Raw genomic sequence first — 20,899 nt, 5'->3', positions numbered from 1 at the left:
AATTCCTAGTCCTACCATCCACGCCCAGTTTTCGATGCCACCACAGTGTTGTGCTGCTATTGCTACTAATTTGCACTTCTATGTGAATTTTATTCCCTCCATTGTCTGAGGATACCAGGCTGTGGTGCATCAGTGACAGTGGCGTAGCGTGGGTTGTCAGCACCCGGGGCAAGGCAAGTAATTTGTGCCCCCTAACCCGTGGATTTGCGCCCCCTAACCCGTGGATTTGCGCCCCCTAACCCTAACCCCCAGATGTTGCACCCGGTGCGGCCGGGCCCCCCTGCACCCCCCACGCTACGCCACTGATCAGTGATGGTCACATCCTATCTTAAATGCTTCCGTGCCAGTGGAGTAGTTCACAGATGGGGCTGTAAACAGAGAAAATATAAAACTGAGAGCTATAAAATATAGAAATCTTGTTAGCAGTTGGCTGTAATGATGTGCCATCTGTACCCTGAGTAGGGCCTGGCTTAAGAGGAGCATTAGAGAGAATTCTGAAATGTATTGTTTCAAATATTAAGGCATGTGGAAATATCTTACAAAGTTCCTGAATGTGGATCTTTAATGCTTCAAGGTCTTCTTTCCATCCGCTTTGCTTTATATTGAAACAAAGTGACTTTCTGCTATTGTTCTGCCCTAAAACTGAGGTTCGTCAGAGTCTCCTAATGCTGTTTGCTGGTTATTCTTGGCATTTATGACACCTGCCCACTTTTTAATTTGGCTTTTGCCAAATGCCTGCAGTCTCTTGGCATGGCTAATAAACATGTTATGTAGAAAACATCCTTGCACATTCAGGTCCCAGTGGGGCAGGCTGATTTGAAAGCTTAAGAAAACTCTTAATACTTCTTTGATTGAATCTATACATTAAACACATCATGAGTTCTATGGAAGCCTTGTACACAGAACATGGACTTTTGTAAGAAATAATAATAAAACAAATTTAAATACATAAATATGAAGTAAATTTACCTATGATATAAATATTATTCCTGAAGCAATAAATGAAATCAGCAATAAATCCAGTGCTAGAGTCTGGTGCCATCCTCTATGTGAAGAATGGGGATAGGATGGAGGCTCCTTTTGAGATTTTAGTATCTTCAGATCCTATTTCCATTCCACAGCTGACAGCTTGGCTCAGCTTTCCATAGAGTTTTGCACATCAAAACAGACTAGGGATCTGAGAGACCAGAGTTCCAGTCTCCATTCAGCCATGAGGCTCCCTGGGTGACATTGTGTAAGTCACCAACTTTCAGCCTAGCTCACCTCACAGGGTTCTTGCAAGGATAATGCCAAGAGGGGAAGATGAGATATTTGGAGGAAAGGTGGGATGTAAATATCACAACAAGAACAACAACTCATGCATGCCTGGCATTGTTGTCATCTGATTGGCTCACACAGACATTTATATTCATGAGCCACCAAGCTTACATAGCGCTTTTTTTCATACAACAGAGACAAAGAGGTTTGAATCTGTAAAAATATTTGTGTGCCTCAAACATTCTAGTGGGCCTGTTGTATTGCACCAAGGGCCTATTTTGGCTCAAAACATTAGCTTCAAATTCTCCTCATTCAGAATAGCAAGAGGGTGTTAAAGTTTATTTATGGAGATGAGGTACATCTTTATCTCTCCTTGGCCCCAAACCACTGCCTTTCCAGAGGTTGTTGAACTGCAACTCTTGTCAGCCCCAGCCAGGATAGTTAATAGTAAGAAATCTGGAGGGCCATGGATTTCTCAATCCTGACATAGATACTGTACACATCTGTAGTACATATGCCCATCCTTCTGCTTTGGTGTGTATGTAGTGGATTTAAAAAAAAAGAAAAAGAAAAGAAAAGCCCCACAAAAGCCTCCTAGTTGGGCTAATCACAGACAAATCTTCCCAACATACAACATCAGCAAGATGAACAAAGAAGACAGACTAAACTTGCATCTTTAGAGAGTCACAGCTTTGTATTTTGGCAGCTACCTGTTTTGAATTTTTAGAGATTGCTTTCAGCTGTTGGATGGATTCTTTCCTTTCTGTTTTCTTTATCATGTTGCAACGAGCCCTACGTTATTTTAAACAAATGGAAAAAGAAGCCATAACGACAGATAAAAGACGCAATGCTGGGAGTAAAAGGTGAGAATTTAAATGCAAAGAGAGAAAAAGACACATTTGATTCAGTTTAATTGATATGCTTTTAATTGATAGAGGCTGAGGGCTGGAGAGGAATGCAGCAGTTTCTGGTTGTGTGACTTGCAGTCTGATTGTGTGACTAGCAATCTCGACAGTTTTTGGGGTGTCCTAGTTTTTACTTTTTGAAATGTGGTGATTCTAGTTTAAGGTGCTATTCTATAATGGGGAACCTGAAGCACAGTGGACAAATGTGGCCCCTAGGCCTTTCTATCTGGCCCTTGGGACTCTCCCCAGGCCACACCCCTCTCCAGAACTGCATGATATCCTCATGTGCTTTTGCATTACTGAAATGTGTCCTTAAATCTGATAATGCCTCTTGCTTCTCTGGATGGTGCACAGAGGTAGATGTATGAGTATGAAGAAGCTAGCCTACTGTACAAAGGTAATATTTATATTTGTTGCCCTGCCTATGTTTGCCTCTGGTCTTGCCCACTATTGGCATGTTGCCCCCTGGAAGGGAATGTGTCCATTAGGCACCCTTCCTGCAATGACTTGAGGGATTTAGGATCTAACAGAAGCAAGCTATGCCAGTGTAACAGCAGGTACACCTCTGCCATGACAAATACGCTGGTGGAACTCTCCCAGTACCTTGTAAAGACAACAATGCTTACCAACAAAATATCAATTAACACCGACTAATTGAATGAAAATGCATTACAGCACATTAATGAACAACATTTACTGCTGTTTCTGGAATGGAAGCCAGCCCATCCAATTTGATAGCAGAGAACATGATTCCCCAACTGAGGGATGGCTCATAAAATTATTCCTGCTCATTAGAAAATGTCCAGTATCTACTATGACCATCTATTGCCATCCTCTCACTGTGCTGTAAATGGAGTAGACTGAAGTGCTTGTGTCCAAAGGGTGAATAAGTTGTTGTTGTTGTTGATTAAACTTGTTAGTTGCTTCATCTTGCCCAGGGCAACCTGCCCAACGCTGCCCAGACAAACCAGTCAGAGTACAAATAATAAAGTTGTTGTTGTTACAAACAAGCAGACATCCCATTAGATGTCAAGGAGATAAACAACTATTTGACTTTAAAAAACATCTGAACGAAGCCTGAACCAACAATAGGGAAGTTTTTTAATGTTTGGTGTTTTATTGTGTTCTTAATATTTTGTTGGGAGCTGCCCATAGTGGCTGGGGCAACCCAGTCAGAAGGGCGGCATATAAATAACAAATATAAGACAGAACACGCCTAAAAACCACACAGAGATACATTAAAAAGAAGGGGGGGGGGAGAGAAATACATTAAAAACACCTCATCAGCTTCTAAAAGGCCCAAGATAGTTAAAGGCCTGGCATCTCAAGATAGATAATGATGGTGCAAAGCAAGTTTCCCTAGGGAGAGCATTCCACAAATGGGGAGCCACCACAGAAAAGGTCTGTTCCTATGTTGGCGCCCTCCGGACCTTTTGTACCTCCTATTATGATTGCAGGGCTTGGGGCACTTCATAAGGGGAGAGGTGGTCCTTGAGGTATTGTAGTCCTGAGCCTTTATGTCTCTATAGGTCAAAACCAGCACTTTTAATTGGCAGCCAGTGCAGTGGGGCCAGCATTGGCATTATATACTCAAACTGTCCTGCTCCAGTGGCAACCTGGCCACTGAATTTTGCACCAGCTGAAGTTTCCAAACCATCTTCAGAAATAGCACCACATTTAATGTATTGCTGTAATCTAACCTAGAGGTTACCAGAGCCCAGACAACAGAAGTTAAGCTATCCCTGTCCACATAGGCCACCTCCCGTCCATCCAGTCTAGGGATGGTTCTTCAGTCTTATCTGGCTTGAGCTTCAGTTTATTGGCTCTCATCCAGTCATAACTGAAGCAGGACTTCGGTCCAGCACATCCCTGCCACACCTGTAGATGTAAAGGAGAACTAGAGCTATGTGGCACCAGCATATTACTGACAATGTACTCCAAAACTCTGGATGACCCTACTCAGCAATTTCATGTAGATGTTAAACAGCATGGGGAGTAAAATTTAACTCTGAGGATGTTCACACTGAAGGCTGCATGGGGCTGAAGAGCATCCTCCAACCATCAGCCTCTGGAAACAACCATCCCAGTTTGAGCAGAACCACCCATCCCTAACTCGGGCAACAGGATACCATGGTCCATAGTATCAAAAGCCAATGAAAGGTCAAAGAAAATTCACAGCAGTGCTTCCCCCCCCCAAAAAAAAAACATGTTTAGGGATACTCTCATTTTCTTACTCATATTGAGATATTGCACCTCAGTGAGGCCAAACTTAGATTCACACAATATTTAGGGACATGCATACTCCTATGTCCCCCCCAACAAAAGCACCGATTAACAGGGACACATTTCCCCTGTCTCCCTCCCAACAAAGCAGTTTCTGTGCTAAAACCAGGCCTAAACCCTGATTGAAATGAATCGAGAAAATCAGTTTCCTCCAAGAACACCTGGATTTGGTCTGTAACCACCCACTCCAGAACTTTTCCCAAGAAGGGGAGATTGACAACTATCCAGTAAGCTTTTCTTGAGGAGTAGTTTTCCCACTGCCTCCTTCAAGCAGGCAGGGACCACTCCTTCTTACAAGGAGGCATTAATCACCTCCCTGGCCCAGCCAGCTGTCCCCTCCATACTAGTTTTTATCATTCAAGAGGGCAAGGATACAGGCAGTTGCATGGACCAATCCAAGCATCTTGTCCATATACTCAGGCCCTGCTTACTGGAACTCATCCAACACAACAGTTTTACACAGTGTTCTGGACACCTCTCAAAATTCATCTGCTGTAACAGTGGAGTCAAGGTCTCAGCAGATGCAAGCAATATTATCCTCCGAATGCTTTGCAAAAAAGTTGCAGAAAGCTACCATCAGTTCTACCAACTCCTTTGGGCCTGGGTAGCACACCACTCTGCACTGGAGCTGCTTAATGGACCAGTAACAATGGCGTGGCAATTCCAACTGAGAATTGCACTGGCTGAGAAGATTTTATATTTAATTCTTTTTTGCTCAGGTGACAATTGCACTGACTTTGGAAATCAGGCCTTTGGAAATCTCTAGCATAAGCAGGTTAAATGATGGATTTGTGTATGTTTTTATCTCCATTACATTTGGGGAACTGGCATGTTGCAATAGGGATAAAATGAAATGTATCCGTTGTGCATTGTGTAGGAGGCCCAGCTTTTCAGTGAGATGCCATCCTCCTTTATGAAAAGGCCGCTTTCCTATAATTGCTATGGTGGTTTTCCTGCAAGTCAAGTGCATTCTGCAGAATTATTGCTTACCACCACCCCCTGGCTATGCATTAGGTATTGTAAATAAAGTCCTGTGATCATTTCTGCCCAACATGTTGTGGTATTGAATTACTAGGAGGCGGGTTAAATGAGAGTGTAGGAGCATTCCTTTTTTAATGTGATATTTCCTGCAATCTCTTGAGAGATTTTGTTATGAGAACGGTTTAACGGTGTGCCATTTTCTATTTCATGTTTTTCAGGTGAGTTCTGAATGTTTGATCTGCAGTATGAATTATGATAGGAGTCTGTAGCACTTGCATTCTCTCTCTCTCTCTCTCTCTCTCTCTCTCCTCTCTCTCTCTCTCTCTCTCTCTCTCTCTCACACACACACACACACACACACACATGCTTCTTTCATGTTAAGGGAGCAATAAATGGAACATTGAGAAGGATCACAAATTCTTATTGGATTTGGATTTGATATCCCGCCTTTCACTCCCCTTCAGGAGTCTCAAAGCGGCTAACATTCTCCTTTCCCTTCCTCCCCCACAACAAACACTCTGTGAGGTGAGTGGGGCTGAGAGACTTCACAGAAGTGTGACTGGCCCAAGGTCACCCAGCAGCTGCATGTGGAGGAGCGGAGACGCGAACCCGGTTACCCAGATTACGAGACTACCGCTCTCAACCACTACACCACACTGGCTCTCAGTGCTAATTCATAAAACTTTAATTGGTCGAATAAACTCATTCTTTTAAAAATGTATAATCTCATTCTTTCAAAAGCTGAGAGCAGAGCAAGACATTACAGAACTATTGGCCTGGTGCTACAGAAAAGCAGCCTCATACTGATTTCCCCCTTCCTCTCTGTAGCTGTGAGTTCACTGTACCTCAGATCCTGGTGACATTAAATGGAGTACACCCACACCCCTGTAAGCAGCAACCAATACTATGAGCAGGACACAAAAACATGCGCAGTAATGGCATCAGGTCAGGGGGAAAGGTGAACTCACATAGCCATAGAGAGTGAGAAATGTGACATGCGTCTACTGTTTGTTGTACTTGTGGGAAAAAGTAGTCAAACATAACTGTGTGTGAGTGCTAGTTAGTGCATGAGGGGTTAAAACCACAGAGTTACATTCCTAGACTTACCTTGGTTGTGCTCCTTCTTCTCTGATGAGGGAGGAAGTGAAGCATTCTCTTTCTCACTCTCTTTGTGACATATAACTGACCAAGGAAGGTGTGCCTAAGAAAACTCAAAGCTTAGAGCACATGTTTGAAGCTATCTTTCTGTATTTTCTATGAAAATGCCTGCGTTCTCCTAGCTACTGCTTGGATAAATGCATCTATTTGACCTTTGTAACATTTTGTAAGTAAAGCATTTTAAACTTACTTAATAGTGAGAGGTCAGATCATTGCAAGAGAGGTAGAAAGAGGAGTACTGTTTGCAAGTGGACTAAATGGGATAAAGGGTTCCAACAACTTATATTCCTAACACTATACTGCTGTTTGAATTTTGAGTTTAAACTCTGTTACTGGTGGCTCTCTCCTGCTGGAGAGTGAGCTTAGCCCCATAGTTTGAACCAAGGTACCCAGCCAATTCTTTTGTTTTTTTACCCCACATGTGTGGGTCACAGGGATTATATTTTTTTCCTCCTAAAATTAGCCTCATCAGAAGTGGCTTGTTGGGTTGGGGAAAGCCATTATTCTAGCTTCCTGGCAGGTGGGTCACTGTTGCATACTGGGAAGCAGAGGGGTGAGGTAGTGTGCAGGTTAGCATGCTGAAACATCAGTGCTTCTGTCAGAGCATTTGCACCATGTATGCTTCCCAAATGTAGCAAGAAATGTTTGTTTTTAGTTGGCGATTCTTTTACCATTCCAAATCCCTTTCTATTACCAGTAGCTAATACATTTTCACATCTACAGCTGGATAATCTAACTTTCACACCAGTGAGTGGTTTGAAGGCACATGGGGCCATCACCTTGCTGAATCTAAGCAGGTCTGAGTCTGGTTAACTGCCTGGATGGGATATCACTTTGGAGACATGTGTACACTAACCTGAGTTCTATGATGGGGGAGAAGGAAGGATAGATATGAGAATAAATATACACAGAAGCCCCCCCCCCCCAGTTATGAACAGGAAGACCCTTTTTTGTAGACCCAAATCTGCTCTAGAGGGTCCTGTGCATGGACACCATTGGAGACAACCCTGTATTTTTTTTACTTGCTTTTAAAATCTCATTTGTAAAGACTACTGATGGAATCTACCTATAGTATGTCATCTGTTTTGTTTAAGTTGATATGCCCTTGGGTACCATATACAAGTGATTATTTTGTGTAGGATAGAATCAAGGACTATGAATCAGGAAATCCCTTTTTTAAATCCTGCCTTTCAAGCTTTTTGTCACAGTGCCATTCAAGTGTCTCCCTCCACATACAGTAAGCAGGGTAATGGATTTGGACAGATAATGGAATTTGATGGCATAGCCATCAGAGAATAGTACCCCATCCAGTTTGTAAGGTGTGGCCACTCTCATGAATTCGCAAGAATGTGGGGGGGGGGGGGAAATCTGATGGCCTGGACACTAGAAAATATTGCCCTGGTACTGAACTATAACAAGAGATAGAATAATGATGTTCACAGAGCATTTGAAAACATTACCATTAAAGGAACCTGAAGGGGTAGGATAAAGAAGAAGAAGAAGAAGAAGAAGAAGAAGAAGAAGAAGAAGAAGAAGAAGAAGAGAAGAGTTTGGATTTGATATCCCGCCTTTCACTCCCTTTAAGGAGTCTCAAAGCGGCTAACATTCTCCTTTCCCTTCCTCCCCCACAACAAACACTCTGTGAGGTGAGTGGGGCTGAGAGACTGTGACTGGCCCAAGGTCACCCAGCAGCTGCATGTGGAGGAGCGGAGACGCGAACCCGGTTACCCAGATTACGTGACTACCACTCTTAACCACTACACCACACTGGCTCTCTAAATGATGTTTTCAGCTGCATATGCTAGTTACCAGCTGCGTGCTTGTGGAAATTCACATATAATTCAAGAAACAATCTCTCGCACAGTCCAGGTGGAGTAGGTAAGACTTCTGGAGATCAATAAGGCTGCAGATGAGAACATGTTCATTATTGCATATTTATGGTAAAAAAGACCCATTAGAATGGGATCTTCATCAAGCATCTCTTTCTAAAAAAGAAAACAACTCCTAATGGCTTGAGAGATCCCATCACTGATACCTTTCATTCCCTTCAAATGTAAGGAGTGGGTGAAACTATTGGCCAAATTTATTCCCATGAAGACCTAGGTGCATGTGAAAAAAGAAGGGTGTGTATTGTTTTTCCTTGGTACCCCCCTCTTCAGAGATGTTGGAACTGGAGCCATCACAGAGCCAGCATGACAGAACTTGCATTTATCCTCGGTCTTTCTGACAGACACACTAGTTCTATCCATGTAGTGAACTTCTTTATAAAGGATTATGTAGGCCTGGGTACTAGATACACAATCTGGGTTGCCAATCTCTTTTTGGCTCATGGGCATTTTTGTAAAGAGAAGAAACTCGTGGACCTCTTTCTCTTTCTCTCTCTTTCTCTTTCTCTTTCTCTCTCTCTCTCTCCCACACCCACCCACACCTATTCTATTGGCTACAATAGAATGAAACCTATAGCAATCAATGGGACGGGATAGCCATTTTTGTGTGTGTGTGTGTGTGTGTGCGCGCGCACGCGCGCTCACTTGCTCTTTTGGATACATTCAATATTCAACTGCAAAAAAGCAGTGGAATCAATCAACACAAAGTTAGGCATGTGCAGACCTATTTATTTCAATAGATTTAGTCATTCTGAACTCTGTGCTGCATTGCGGTCAGTGTACTTGAAGAGCCTTTTTTGTGGTTGCCATTTTTATACCGCAGAATAATTGCATGTCACCAGGAGTTGTCACATTCCCTTTCCTGGTGCCCATGGAGCCCTTCCTAGCACTGAAACGAAACTTGAAAGAAACATCTCTCACACTGAAATCAATGGGACTTAAAAAGCATTTCCCTTGTTCTAGATCACACTATGCGTGAACCAGACATTGCAGAGCAAATTTACTTATAATAGTCATAAACTGAATGAACTTCGCTGGTGTCAGGTTTTATCTGGATTCAATGCAAATATCAATAAGGAAGACAAATTGCAAAAGGTAATTTTTGCTGCTTCTTTTCGGAATGACTTTTTCCTTTTTAGTTCTTCCAAACCCTGTACAGCTGTGGGCTTCACAGAGCATATTTACTTAGCACCACTTTACACTTCATTTTGGCTTTCCCTGGTCCAGTTTTTGTTAAAGGTGAAGAACCAGAGATAGAAGTTGACCTTTAATATAGACAGAAATGAGAGACTTAACACTTCAGTTGCTTAATCCTGATACAGCCACCAGAAAACTACTATGCCAAGAAAGGGGGGGGGGGGAGAGAGAGAGAGATGAAATATTTTGAGTTGGATAAGATAAACAGGCACAGGGCACTGTAATAAGTTCCAAATTGGCAAGTTAGTTAAAATTCATAAAGTACTTTTGATAATGCTAACTCCCTTGATTAAAGGACACCGTCTCTACCATTTTTCAGCAATAGATATTGTAAATAAAAGCATTTAGGTTTGTGACAGCTGTGCCTGTTAGATAAGAAAAGCATTGTGAAACAGTGGAGAAGTAATTTTCCTGCAACTTATTTATAGTTGCCCTAGCTGTAAAAGTGGAAAGGGGAGGAGGTTAAAAATCAATCCCAGCATTTGGAAGGAAAACTCAATACTTATTTGATAAACATTATAAATTGGTACAATGTTATCGTTATTGTACTTCATCCCCTGCTCTTTCTAGATAGTAATCTGCGTGAGGAATGAAATGTTCGGTGATAGCCAAAGGTGTTTTCATGGCTACAAGTCAAAAACTGTCCCATTTGCTAATGGCTATTTGTTTTTGGCCACAATATATATTGAACAAACAATCATTCCTTGACTCTGCCTTACGCCTTTTGAAGGGGACTGGTTCACACAAACACATACATCCCTAAATGTTTTGACAGCTGATTTACTGTATTCCTGGGGATGGTTTGTAAAGGCTCACTATTCAGTAATTATAATGCAAAGTAATGGTTTGCATGTGTGAATGGGTCACTTTCTGATATAGCACCACAGAGCTGGTGAAACTTCCACATCACCTCATTGTCAATGCAGGCACTGACCTTGATGTATGTTTGAGGAGCATGAGAAGGGAACCTACATATGCATCAATGCGCATACACACCAATGTGAGCCTTGTATACATGGATCAGGATCACCCTAATACTTTTCTTTTTATCAAGCAGGTTTTGAATTTGAATTTTCTGCTGCTTATATATTGCATGCTTTTATTGATTTGTACACCACTGTGGAATTTTGCCACCCTACTTTTTGACTGCATGTTTTGTAATTGTACATTCTTTTATTATATCTTGCCTTTTCTGTCTTAACTACAAGACACCCAAGCTTGCAAACTTCATCAAAGGGATGCTTCTGAGTTTCCCAGGTATCTGGCAGGCTCAGGGGACCCTACAGCATCCCTTCTCAGGAGGATGCCATGGTTCATATACTGGGAGAGAAAATAAAGCTCAGTGCAGCTCAGGGACTGCAGTCATAGAATAGAGCAAGGACAACCAATTTGGGGTCCTTCAACCATTGTTGGACTCCCATCAGCTCCAGCCTGCATGGCCAATAGTCAGGGGTGATGGGGAATTGTAGCCCAATAATGTCTGTAGAGCATCTTATTGGCTCCTCCTGTAATATGTGTTCAGTAATATGACTTCATTCTCCAGGGCACACTTCAACTCATCTTACAGCATTCAAGTGTGACTTGGCAAACAGCTTGGGAATAACTGTTTGTATGGCTTCTTCAAAAGCTACTGGAGGAAAGATATACTACCCTGTTCTGCTTGTGTTACATTAGATGCCACATTGTCATTAGGAGTGCAAGTCCCTGCTTGCTCTCTCATGACAACTTATAATTGAGTTCTGCCACACTATAAAAAAGTACCATTAAACAAGGGGGTCACTGGAGATATGTAAGGTAAAGCAGCCTTACATAAAAGTGAATACTTGCTATACATTTCCAGACCTAGGAAATTCAATGGGAAACTGCACCATAAACCTATTGAATAACAATACATCAAGAGGATCTCTTGTGGAATGAACCAAGTTTCAGGGTGATGATGAATAATTCATTAAATTTGTATCCCACCCTTCCTCTCAAAGGAATCTGGGGTGGCACGTTACATATTACAGTGGTACCTCGGGTTAAGTACTTAATTTGTTCCAGAGGTCCATTCTTAGCCTGAAACTGTTCTTAACCTGAAGCACCACTTTAGCTAATGGGGCCTCCTGCTGCTGCTGCTGCGCCGGAGCACGATTTCTGTTCTCATCCTGAAGCAAAGTTCTTAACCCGAGGTACTATTTCTGGGGTAGAGGAGTCTGTAACCTGAAGCGTATGTAATCCGAGGTACCACTGTATTTGTTATTTGGCTTACCAATGGCAGGATATCTGTGCTAACGCAAGAAGTGTTGGAATGACATGTTGGAATCGTGTTTTTAATATTCTATTGGGAGCCGCTCAGAGTAGCTGGGGAGGTCCAGCCAGCTGGGCGGGGTATAAATAAATAACTATATTATTATCATTATTATTATTATCATCATCATTGTCGTCCTCATCATCATCATCAGTGCTTTTTTCTGGGGGGACGCAGGGGTACACATACCCTAAACATTTTGTGAATCTTTGTACTTTTGCCCATTTACTGTATTTATTTTCTCCAATTTGAACTATAAAATAGTGATTTTCTTGTGTCAAAATGAGAGTACCCCTAAACATTTTTTAGAAAAAAAGCAATGATGATGATATCACTGCATGTACTTTCTACGCTTCATTTCCCTCTGACCTGAGAGCTCTCTCTCTCTCTCTTATACACACACACCATTTGTATATATACGAGAACAACATGTTATACATCTGATGAAGACAGTGCTCAAAGGAAGGTTACGCCATAATAAATAGGTTAGGACTGGGTTCAACTATTGCAATTGGGTTTTCACCCCCTCTTCTCCTCCTGTGTGCCCCTGGGCCCCCCAAATCAGTTTGGGTGGTGTTGGGGATAACACCAGAAGAGCATTCAGATGAGGAAAGGGAGATTGTTCTATCACAGAAACGCTTGCACTCATGCAACAATAACTTTAGCACTGTGTTGAATTTGTCCTTAGTCTTCAAAGTAACACAAGACGCTTTGCTACATTTCTGAAGTTTTATTTAGGTAGTTTGCCAAGAGATTATTTCTACTGAAAAGCAAGCGCCCTTCAAACAAGACAATATCAAACTGCTGATCGTTTGACTATACTAGTTTTTCTTTTTCTTCTTCAAACTTCATTCTCCTTTTCAGCTACAATTATGCCAGCCAGCCAGGTATGAAAAATGGAGAAGCGACAATTGCTGTCTTTCTTCTGACAATGCAGTTATGGAAAGAGAGAAAAAGAGAGCAGATTCTCCTGAAAGAAAGATGCAGAGAAGTATTTTATATATATATAAAAATCTCATAAACCTACTTTAACAATGACGCCTCCGTTGCAAATGTCTTCAATGATACAAAGTGGTCCCCCTCCTCCATGAATTATGCCATTTCGAGACAGTAGCTGTAATTCCAGAGTTATCATCCCTGCTGGGCTACAACACTGTTTTATTGTCAGATTGTATTATCATACAACGCATAAATACCGCAAGCCTGAAGCCAAAAATGTGGCTGTTATTACAAAACCATATAGAAACTTCAACCTCGCTCATCTGTAGTCATGTCCATCTCTCCTCTTTGCTTGTTCCAATTTCCCTTCGTGGCAGTAGCTTAATGATAGAGCATCTGCTTCGCATGCAGAAAGTCCTGGGTGAAATCTCCAGCATCCCCTTTAAGGCTTGGAGACACTCCTGTCTGAAACCTTGGACAGCCGCCATAGTTAGTGTAGACCAGGGGTGGCCAACTCCCAAGAGACTGCAATCTAATCACAGAATTAAAAACTGGCAGTGATCTACCCCCTTTTGGGGGGTTCAGGTCAAAGTTGTTAAGCTTTTTTGTGGGGGGAGGAAAGCCCCAGTTTTTGGGCGTTCAAGCTCTAGGGAGAAAAGGAAACAGCCACTCACCAACAGATCACTGGGGAAGCAAACAGCCTCACTGAGTAAACTCCATCTTCTATTCTGCAGATCGTGCAACGATGGAGGTTGGGGCAAGGGGGCGGGGCAGGATTCTATTTCACCAACCTGGGACCACATAACACCGGTCCTGAGAGATCTGCATTGGCTCCCAGTACGTTTCTGAGCACAATTCAAAGTGTTGGTGCTGACCTTTAAAGCTCTAAATGGCCTTGGTCCAGTATACCTGAAGGAGCATCTCCACCCCCATCATTCAGTCTGGTCACTGAGATCCAGCGCCGAGGGCCTTCTGGCATTTCCCTCATTGCAAGAAGTGAGGTTACAGGGAACCAGACAGAGGGCCTTCTCGGTAGTGGCGCCCGCCCTGTGGAATGCCCTCCCTTCAGATGTGAAGGAAATAAGCAGCTATCTTCTCTTTAAAAGTCATTTGGAGGCAGCCCTGTTTAGAGAGTTTTTAATATTTAATGCTGTATTGTTTTTAACACTTGATTGGAAGCTGCCCAGAGTGGCTGGGGAAACTCAGCCAGATGGGCGGGGTATAAATAATAAATTATTATTATTATTACTACTAAGAAAAGGGACCCAGCGATCAAGCATGATCCACCAAAACCGGGGATCTACCAGTAGATCGTGATTGACCTGTTGGACATCCCTGGTGTAGACAATACTGAATGGGCTGGCTTCCTATGTTCCAACTCCTTTCCCCTCATTTGTGGAGCCTCCCTCTCTCTTCCGCCTCTTTTTCCTTTTTAGCTATTCCTGCTTCCCTTGACCTGAAGCCTGGTCTGGCCTCTGTTTCATCTTTTGGAGGTCCATGCTCCTTCTGTCCCGCCCTAGATAATGCATTATTGGTGTTAGGCTGAGGAAGGCTGCTTTACCTATGCATAGGGTTTCCAATAGAGGGATGGGAACACTGGTTGGCCAAGGGTCCCTTTCCCATGTAAGAAGCCCAGTGCATGAACATGACAAGCCCCCATAGACTAATAATGATTACATTAACTTGGCATAATCGGAGCCAACCTCTAGGGGCCCCCTAACAAAATATTTGAGGGGGGCGGACATCCCTAGATTTGATGGGCATTGCAGGGGGATGTATTAATTGAGAGGTCTAAGTAAGTATACTTACACAGTATGTTATATTTTAGTCCAGGGTGTCCCAGAATTCGGCCTCCAGTTGTTTATGAACCACAATTCCCACCATCCCTGACCGCTGGTCCTGCTAGCTAGGGATGATGGGAGTTGTAGTCTAAAAACTGCTGGGGAACCCTGTTCTAATCCCCCCCCCCATCTAAGAGTACCTGTAAACCGTTGGTATTTTGTGGGAGGGATTTACATGCATCCTGGGAAATTTAACACAATTAGAGCAACTTGGGATAGTTCAGCTGGTTCTTAATCTCATGGTTCAAGCCCCATGTTGGGTGAAAAAATTCTGCATTTCAGGGGGTTAGACTAGATGACCCTTGTGGTCCCTTAGAACTCTACAATTCTATGAATCTAGAATGCTGGACTATGATGATGATGGATTAAAGTACTCGGTCATCCTAATGCAACAAATCCAGTTTAAAAAAGAAGCAGGCTTTTTATGGTTAGGAAAATTACTGAAAAGAGTGGCATGAACATATCAAGATGAATGCAGGACCAAGCCTCCTTGTTGTATAACTTCCCTGAAACCAAATCACTATGAGTGCTCACTAAAGACTGAATATGATCTGATCCCGCTGCAAGCAAATCAGGATAAATGTGCAATAAATAGGTAATTGGAAGGAGCCTTAAAGGTTTTGCAAAAGCTGGGACTAATGCCATGCTTTGGAAGAAGGTAGAGAGAGTTGCAGGCTTGCTTCCTCAAAAACATTTGGGACCTCACTACAGAGATAAGTTAACTGGCCTGTACCTCCAATTCTGTTTTCATATCATACAAGAGGCGTTCTGAAAAAGAAGAAGGTGGGAGACCAATTTACTCACATGAAATTTAGAATCTTTTCTGTAATATTTCCCCATAAGCCAATAGATGAAAAGGATTTGCACATCGTAAGACTCGCCTGCATAATATGCCATGTGAACAATAAATATGGCAGCCGTCAACAGATGTTTATAAAGAACGAAACAAGATGTGCCCAATTTTTGGTCCACCAAAGTTTACAGCATTCTTTTAAGTGTGGCTCCAAAGTACTATTTTGGGAAAGAATAAGACAAAGCATATGTTTAAGAATGCTGTGTTTTGAAAAGCTGGCATCCCATACAAATGGTTTAACATTTTTTTCTATAGATAGCTTTCCTCCACATGGTGGTGATGAGTGGCTGTAGACCTCACTAAATTAGCAATTATGGGTTCCAAAATGAGTCTCTTCAGAACTTCGTAGGCAGTGATTAAAAAAGAAGAAAACTTGCTGCCATGCAGGTTCAACTGAGCAATTCCTCACCCCACCACAGAAACAAATTTCACCCATTTATATTGAGATTTATTTATTTATTAACCCACCCACCCCTACAGTGGTCATTTTAATCTGACAATGAAACATGCAGCTGTACTTCAAAAAATAATCTCCAAACAAGCAGCTTTCAGCCAGACAAGCAAATATAATTTCAGAATCATATCTCTGTCCTAGAAAACTCTGAGTAGAATAATCTTGAAGAGTTTTGTTCAGATGAGATTAGAATAATTCCACCATCCCCAGAACCTGAAGCCATTTTTATAAACCGGCTCTGCACTTCGCAGATGTGATATGCTTAATTAAGAAATCGTAGGCAGGCAAAACTGATAAGGAGGTTAGTTCCAACATTGCTCTTGGTGTTATATAAAGCTGATGCTGGTCAATCATAAGCGTTTTGCTTAGCCAATATGTTACTTTTTGCAAGAGAAAATCTAAACAGGTTGGATCTGGTCTAAATGAGCATGCTTTGGTCTGATTGAAATCAATGAGACTTAATACAACTGTAACCCTAATGACTTCTTAATATGCTGGAATTGGTTTATTTACAGGAATAAACTTATTCTTTATTCACAGGAAGCAGGGGAGGAGACCGCACTGCTAGCATGTTGCCTTCACTACAGTGGTACCTTGGGTTACAAATGCTTCAGGTTACAGTTTCAGGTTAAGAACGGACCTCCAGAACGAATTAAGTACAGTGGTACCTCGGGTTAAGAACAGTTTAAAGAAGGGACCTCCAGAAAGAATTAAGTTCTTAACCCGAGGTACCACTGTATTTTGTTAGAGGGACGCAGGTGGCGCTGTGGGTAAAACCTCAGAGCCTAGGACTTGCTGATCGCATGGTCAGCGGTTCGAATCCCTGCGGCGGGGTGCGCTCCCGTCGTTTGGTCCCAGCGCCTGCCAACCTAGCAGTTCGAAAGCACCCCCAGGTGCAAGTAGATAAATGGGGACCGCTTACCAGCGGGAAGGTAAACGGCATTCCGTGTGCTGCGCTGGCTCGTCAGAGCAGCTTGTCACGCTGGCCACGTGACCCGGAAGTGTCTGCGGACAGCGCTGGCTCCCGGCCTATAGAGTGAGATGAGCGCACAACCCTAGAGTCTGACAAGACTGGCCCGTACGGGCAGGGGTACCTTTACCTTTACCACTGTATTTTGATAGCCTTCCTTGAGGTGAACTTGGGCAGTGGGGAACCTCCTGACAGGAGACAAACATGTTTATTACTATTCACAAAAACTATTTTAAGGTGAAAACAAAGAGCAGGGTAAGTGTCTATTAAGTTACACAGACTTCATCAACCCGCTTGCAAGGTGAAAGGCTTATCTGAAGACAGAACAATAAACTTGGTGGTCTTCTCTCTCCTACCAGTGCCCATACTTCTGGAATTCCCATTCTCGGTTGTCTAATGTACACACCTGCCGACAGTGTGTTGACAACAGTGCATTCTTTGGAAGTATCTGATGCTTGGTTAGCTTGATCCATAATATGCTTTCTGCAAATGGCACAGTTGTCAACCACGATGTCCCAAGCCCAGAGCGCAACTGCATTCCACTTCTTTACTTCAAAGCGCTTCTTGCCGGCACCACTATTGGTCCCACTCGGTGTGTCCACATCCATCGCAACAGCCGTTTGGGCAGCGGGGAACCTCCTGTGCTTGTGCAGGCTCCCTGTGCATTTTAGAACCCCGAGTTTACAACCATGGCTGAAGCTCACTCTCCAAAGAGTGTCTGGAGACATGAAAAGGAACACATATCTTAGGGAATAAGGCTACACTGCCGCACTCTCACTTGTTGATTGCTGGCTGGCACCCTTACACTGTGGATGTTATGAATCGCAACATGTTTACTATTTAATTTCCTTCACTTTGTGTCACAATCCAGGAATTAGTCTTCCTGGAGTGAAATGGCTTGATAAAAATACAAATGCTGCCATAGACACACAAGAAACTAAACTCTATAATGGGACAATGCCATCAGTAGCCCAATAAAATATCACCAAATCGTGGTCAAGTTCTCCAGAGTTCTTCATCAAATATTTGACGAAGGGTCATGGAGAATTCAAAAGCTTGCTCACTCGTTTGTGACATTTTAATTAAGCTGATAAATGCATTATCCTGTAATGCATTTCGGGCTTTTTCTGATGGGTCAAAAGAACATCATTTTTAAAAAACCAAATAGTATCTAAAAGACCATGCAATGTCAATACTGTGTCTTCTGCTTTCCAGGCTATCTATCTATTATGAATGTCCTCCTGCCGAAAGCTAATTGCCAGGAAAGAATTTGAGCGACATCTGCCAGCTCAAACTATGGAGAGAAACTCATAAACTGTAGATATGGAAAAATATCTAGTATTGTGGGGGGGAAAGGTTTTCCCCCCTCCTTTATGTCACATAACAGCTGACAAGATAAAAGAATCCTGATGTGAAGTAGAGAGGAGCCACTGCCTCTCTATGGCATTTGAAGAGTGTTTCATTAGGAAGAGTGTGTCAGTTTCTGCACACATCAGGAAAGAGAAAATCAGTGAAGAGGGAGAGGAGAGAAGAAAGGCAGGGGGAAACATTGGTTTCTTGGATATTATGTTGCTTGTTTTTTACTTCCTCTCTTTTCTCCATAACAAAATTACTTTTTTGAAACTATGTACTGGTACTTGTAAGGGATACGGGTGGCGCTGTGGGTTAAACCACAGAGCCTAGGGCTTGTCAATCAGAAGGTCGGTGGTTCGAATCCCCATGACGGGGTGAGCTCCTGTTGCTAGGTCCCTGCTCCTGCCAACCTAGCAGTTCGAAAGCACGTCAAAGTGCAAGTAGATAAATAGGTACCGCTCCAGCGGGAAGGTAAACGGCGTTTCCGTGCGTTGCTCTGGTTCGCCAGAAGTGGCTTAGGCATGCTGGCCACATGACCTGGAAGCTGTACGCTGGCTCCCTTGGCCAATAAAGCGAGATGAGCGCCGTGACCCCAGAGTTGGTCACGACTGGACCTAATGGTCAGGGGTCCCTTTACCTTTACTGGCACTTGTACCTATTGGTGGAGTTTTGAAAGAGTAATTCTAGTAACAATAGTAGCAATAAACCCAGATGCCAACTCTGCTGCCACATACACCCAGACAACACAATCACTGACACAACAACATCAAACATACCATCTGGGGCCAGCTTTTTTTTTATTATTATTATTATTATTATTATTACTACTACTACTACTACTACTACTACTACTGTTCACAGTCCACTTTCACTGAAAGATCTAAAGATCAGAACATAAATGGCAAAAAATTCTGCTTTCACCATTTCATGAAACACCCCATACATTCAAAGTAATCCCATCATAAAGCACCCCATACATTCAAAGTAATCCCATCACAATTTCACCATCATTTTAACTTATTTGAATTAATTAATTGAATTAATTTTGGGGTGCATTTTAATTGATTGTTTGTTTTTATATATATTGTGTTTTTATATGATGTTAGCTGCTCTGAGCCCAGCTCCGAAAGGGGAGAGCGGGATACAAATAAAATTTGTTGTTGTTGTTAACAATTTGAACATATTGCACCATCGGTACAGCTGGGGGGAAATGTAGGACAAGTCTTAAAGTGCCTTTCTAATATGGCTCATTATCTAACACATTTTTGAAAATGGCATTAATCATTTGCAAACAGATTTGAAAAAGAGCTGAGGAAAAATATTTTCACATCATAAGAACAAGGACTGTGAGCTACAAGACAATTGATTCAAAAAATGTTTTTATATATTTTTACCAGCTTTCAAAGGCAAGGCTTATGGCACTCAGCATGACTGAAAATGTGTTTTCAGCATCTGAGTAAACATTTTATTGATATTCAACAGGTGATGTTCCAAAACTGAAGTTGTGTGGACTGCATCTGATAAACAGAGTGTGTTCCAAGCAAGCCTTGTTTTATTGTTCTCTATTGCTGTTCTCAAAGCTAAAGTAATCCATGCTGAGCACAGCCCAGTTCAATAGAAGTGTTTACTTTATGTTTAAAAACATAAGGAATGTTCAAGGGCTGTCAGGCAGTTATCTTAATCATTATGGTACCTTTCCCCTCAGATTAAGGGATTACACACCACACTTCTAGTAAGATTCAGATATTCGCAAATACAGCGTTACAATTATCTTGTTTGACCGTCAGTCAAGGAGGTATTAAGCAATTGGATAATGTCCCCAAGCACTTGATAAATTAAATCCTTTTATGCAAGCCTACACTTGCTGCTAGCAGTAAGTCAGCCATTTAAAACTGTGTGATTCCATGGGAGAGCATCTCAGTATTTTAAAATAGGATTTGGCTGTTTCACAGGTTCCTCTCCCCTCCTCAAATGGAGACCGCAAAAGGGCATGACTATTTCATAATTACAAAAATAGTTATGGATGGGTTGGATCCAGCCTTGGCCATGCTTAGAGTAGACCCATTGAAGTCAATGGGACCTCAGTTGTGAGTAAGGCTGCAATTCAAACCACGTCTACTCTGAGGAGTCTCATTGAATTCAGTGGGACTTACAGGTAGGAGGCTTTAGGATCAGTGGTGTAGCATGGGGGGTGCAGGGGGGCCGGCCGCACCGGGCGCAACATCTGGGGGGCGTGCGCTCGCGCTCGCACTCGCAGCTCTCTGCCCCTACCTGGCTCACTCTCTCTCACTGCAGTGCTGGCTGTGCGAATCCGATCTGAGCCACCGGGTCGCCGCCCACTGTGGAGGGGAGGGTGCCAGGCGTGTGGTGCGGTGCGGAGAGAGAGTGAGGGACTATCTGGGGGAGGGACAGTGCAGCGGGGGGGGGGGGCGCAAATTACTTGCCTTGCCCCTGGTGCTGACAACCCACGCTACGCCACTGTTTAGGATTGCAGCCTGGATCCAATCTGATATCTGCAATTTATCTGGATTC

At 42.7% G+C, this 20,899-nt stretch overlaps 1 long non-coding RNA gene across 3 annotated transcripts in view; it reads left to right on the top strand.

Annotated features, from left to right (window-relative positions):
• LOC310657405 overlaps positions 1–16,658 on the top strand; it is a 30,785-nt gene extending 14,127 nt beyond the window's left edge. The window contains exons 1-3 of one of the 3 annotated variants that reach the window (XR_014501750.1): positions 6,615–6,750; positions 12,822–12,948; positions 16,585–16,658. This is a non-coding gene — a long non-coding RNA (uncharacterized lncRNA). Of the gene's footprint in view, positions 1–6,614; positions 6,751–12,821; positions 12,993–16,584 lie in introns of those variants that run through there. The other 2 variants (XR_014501752.1, XR_014501751.1) reach the window with 2 other exon arrangements.
• Positions 16,659–20,899: the final 4,241 nt, after the last annotated feature.

Source organism: Podarcis tiliguerta, assembly GCF_965153285.1.
Source record: "Podarcis tiliguerta genome assembly, chromosome: 9".
NCBI classification, from domain to species: domain Eukaryota; kingdom Metazoa; phylum Chordata; class Lepidosauria; order Squamata; family Lacertidae; genus Podarcis; species Podarcis tiliguerta.
The sequence above is the reverse complement of the archived record's forward strand: the minus strand, read 5'-3'. Positions and strand labels throughout refer to the sequence as shown.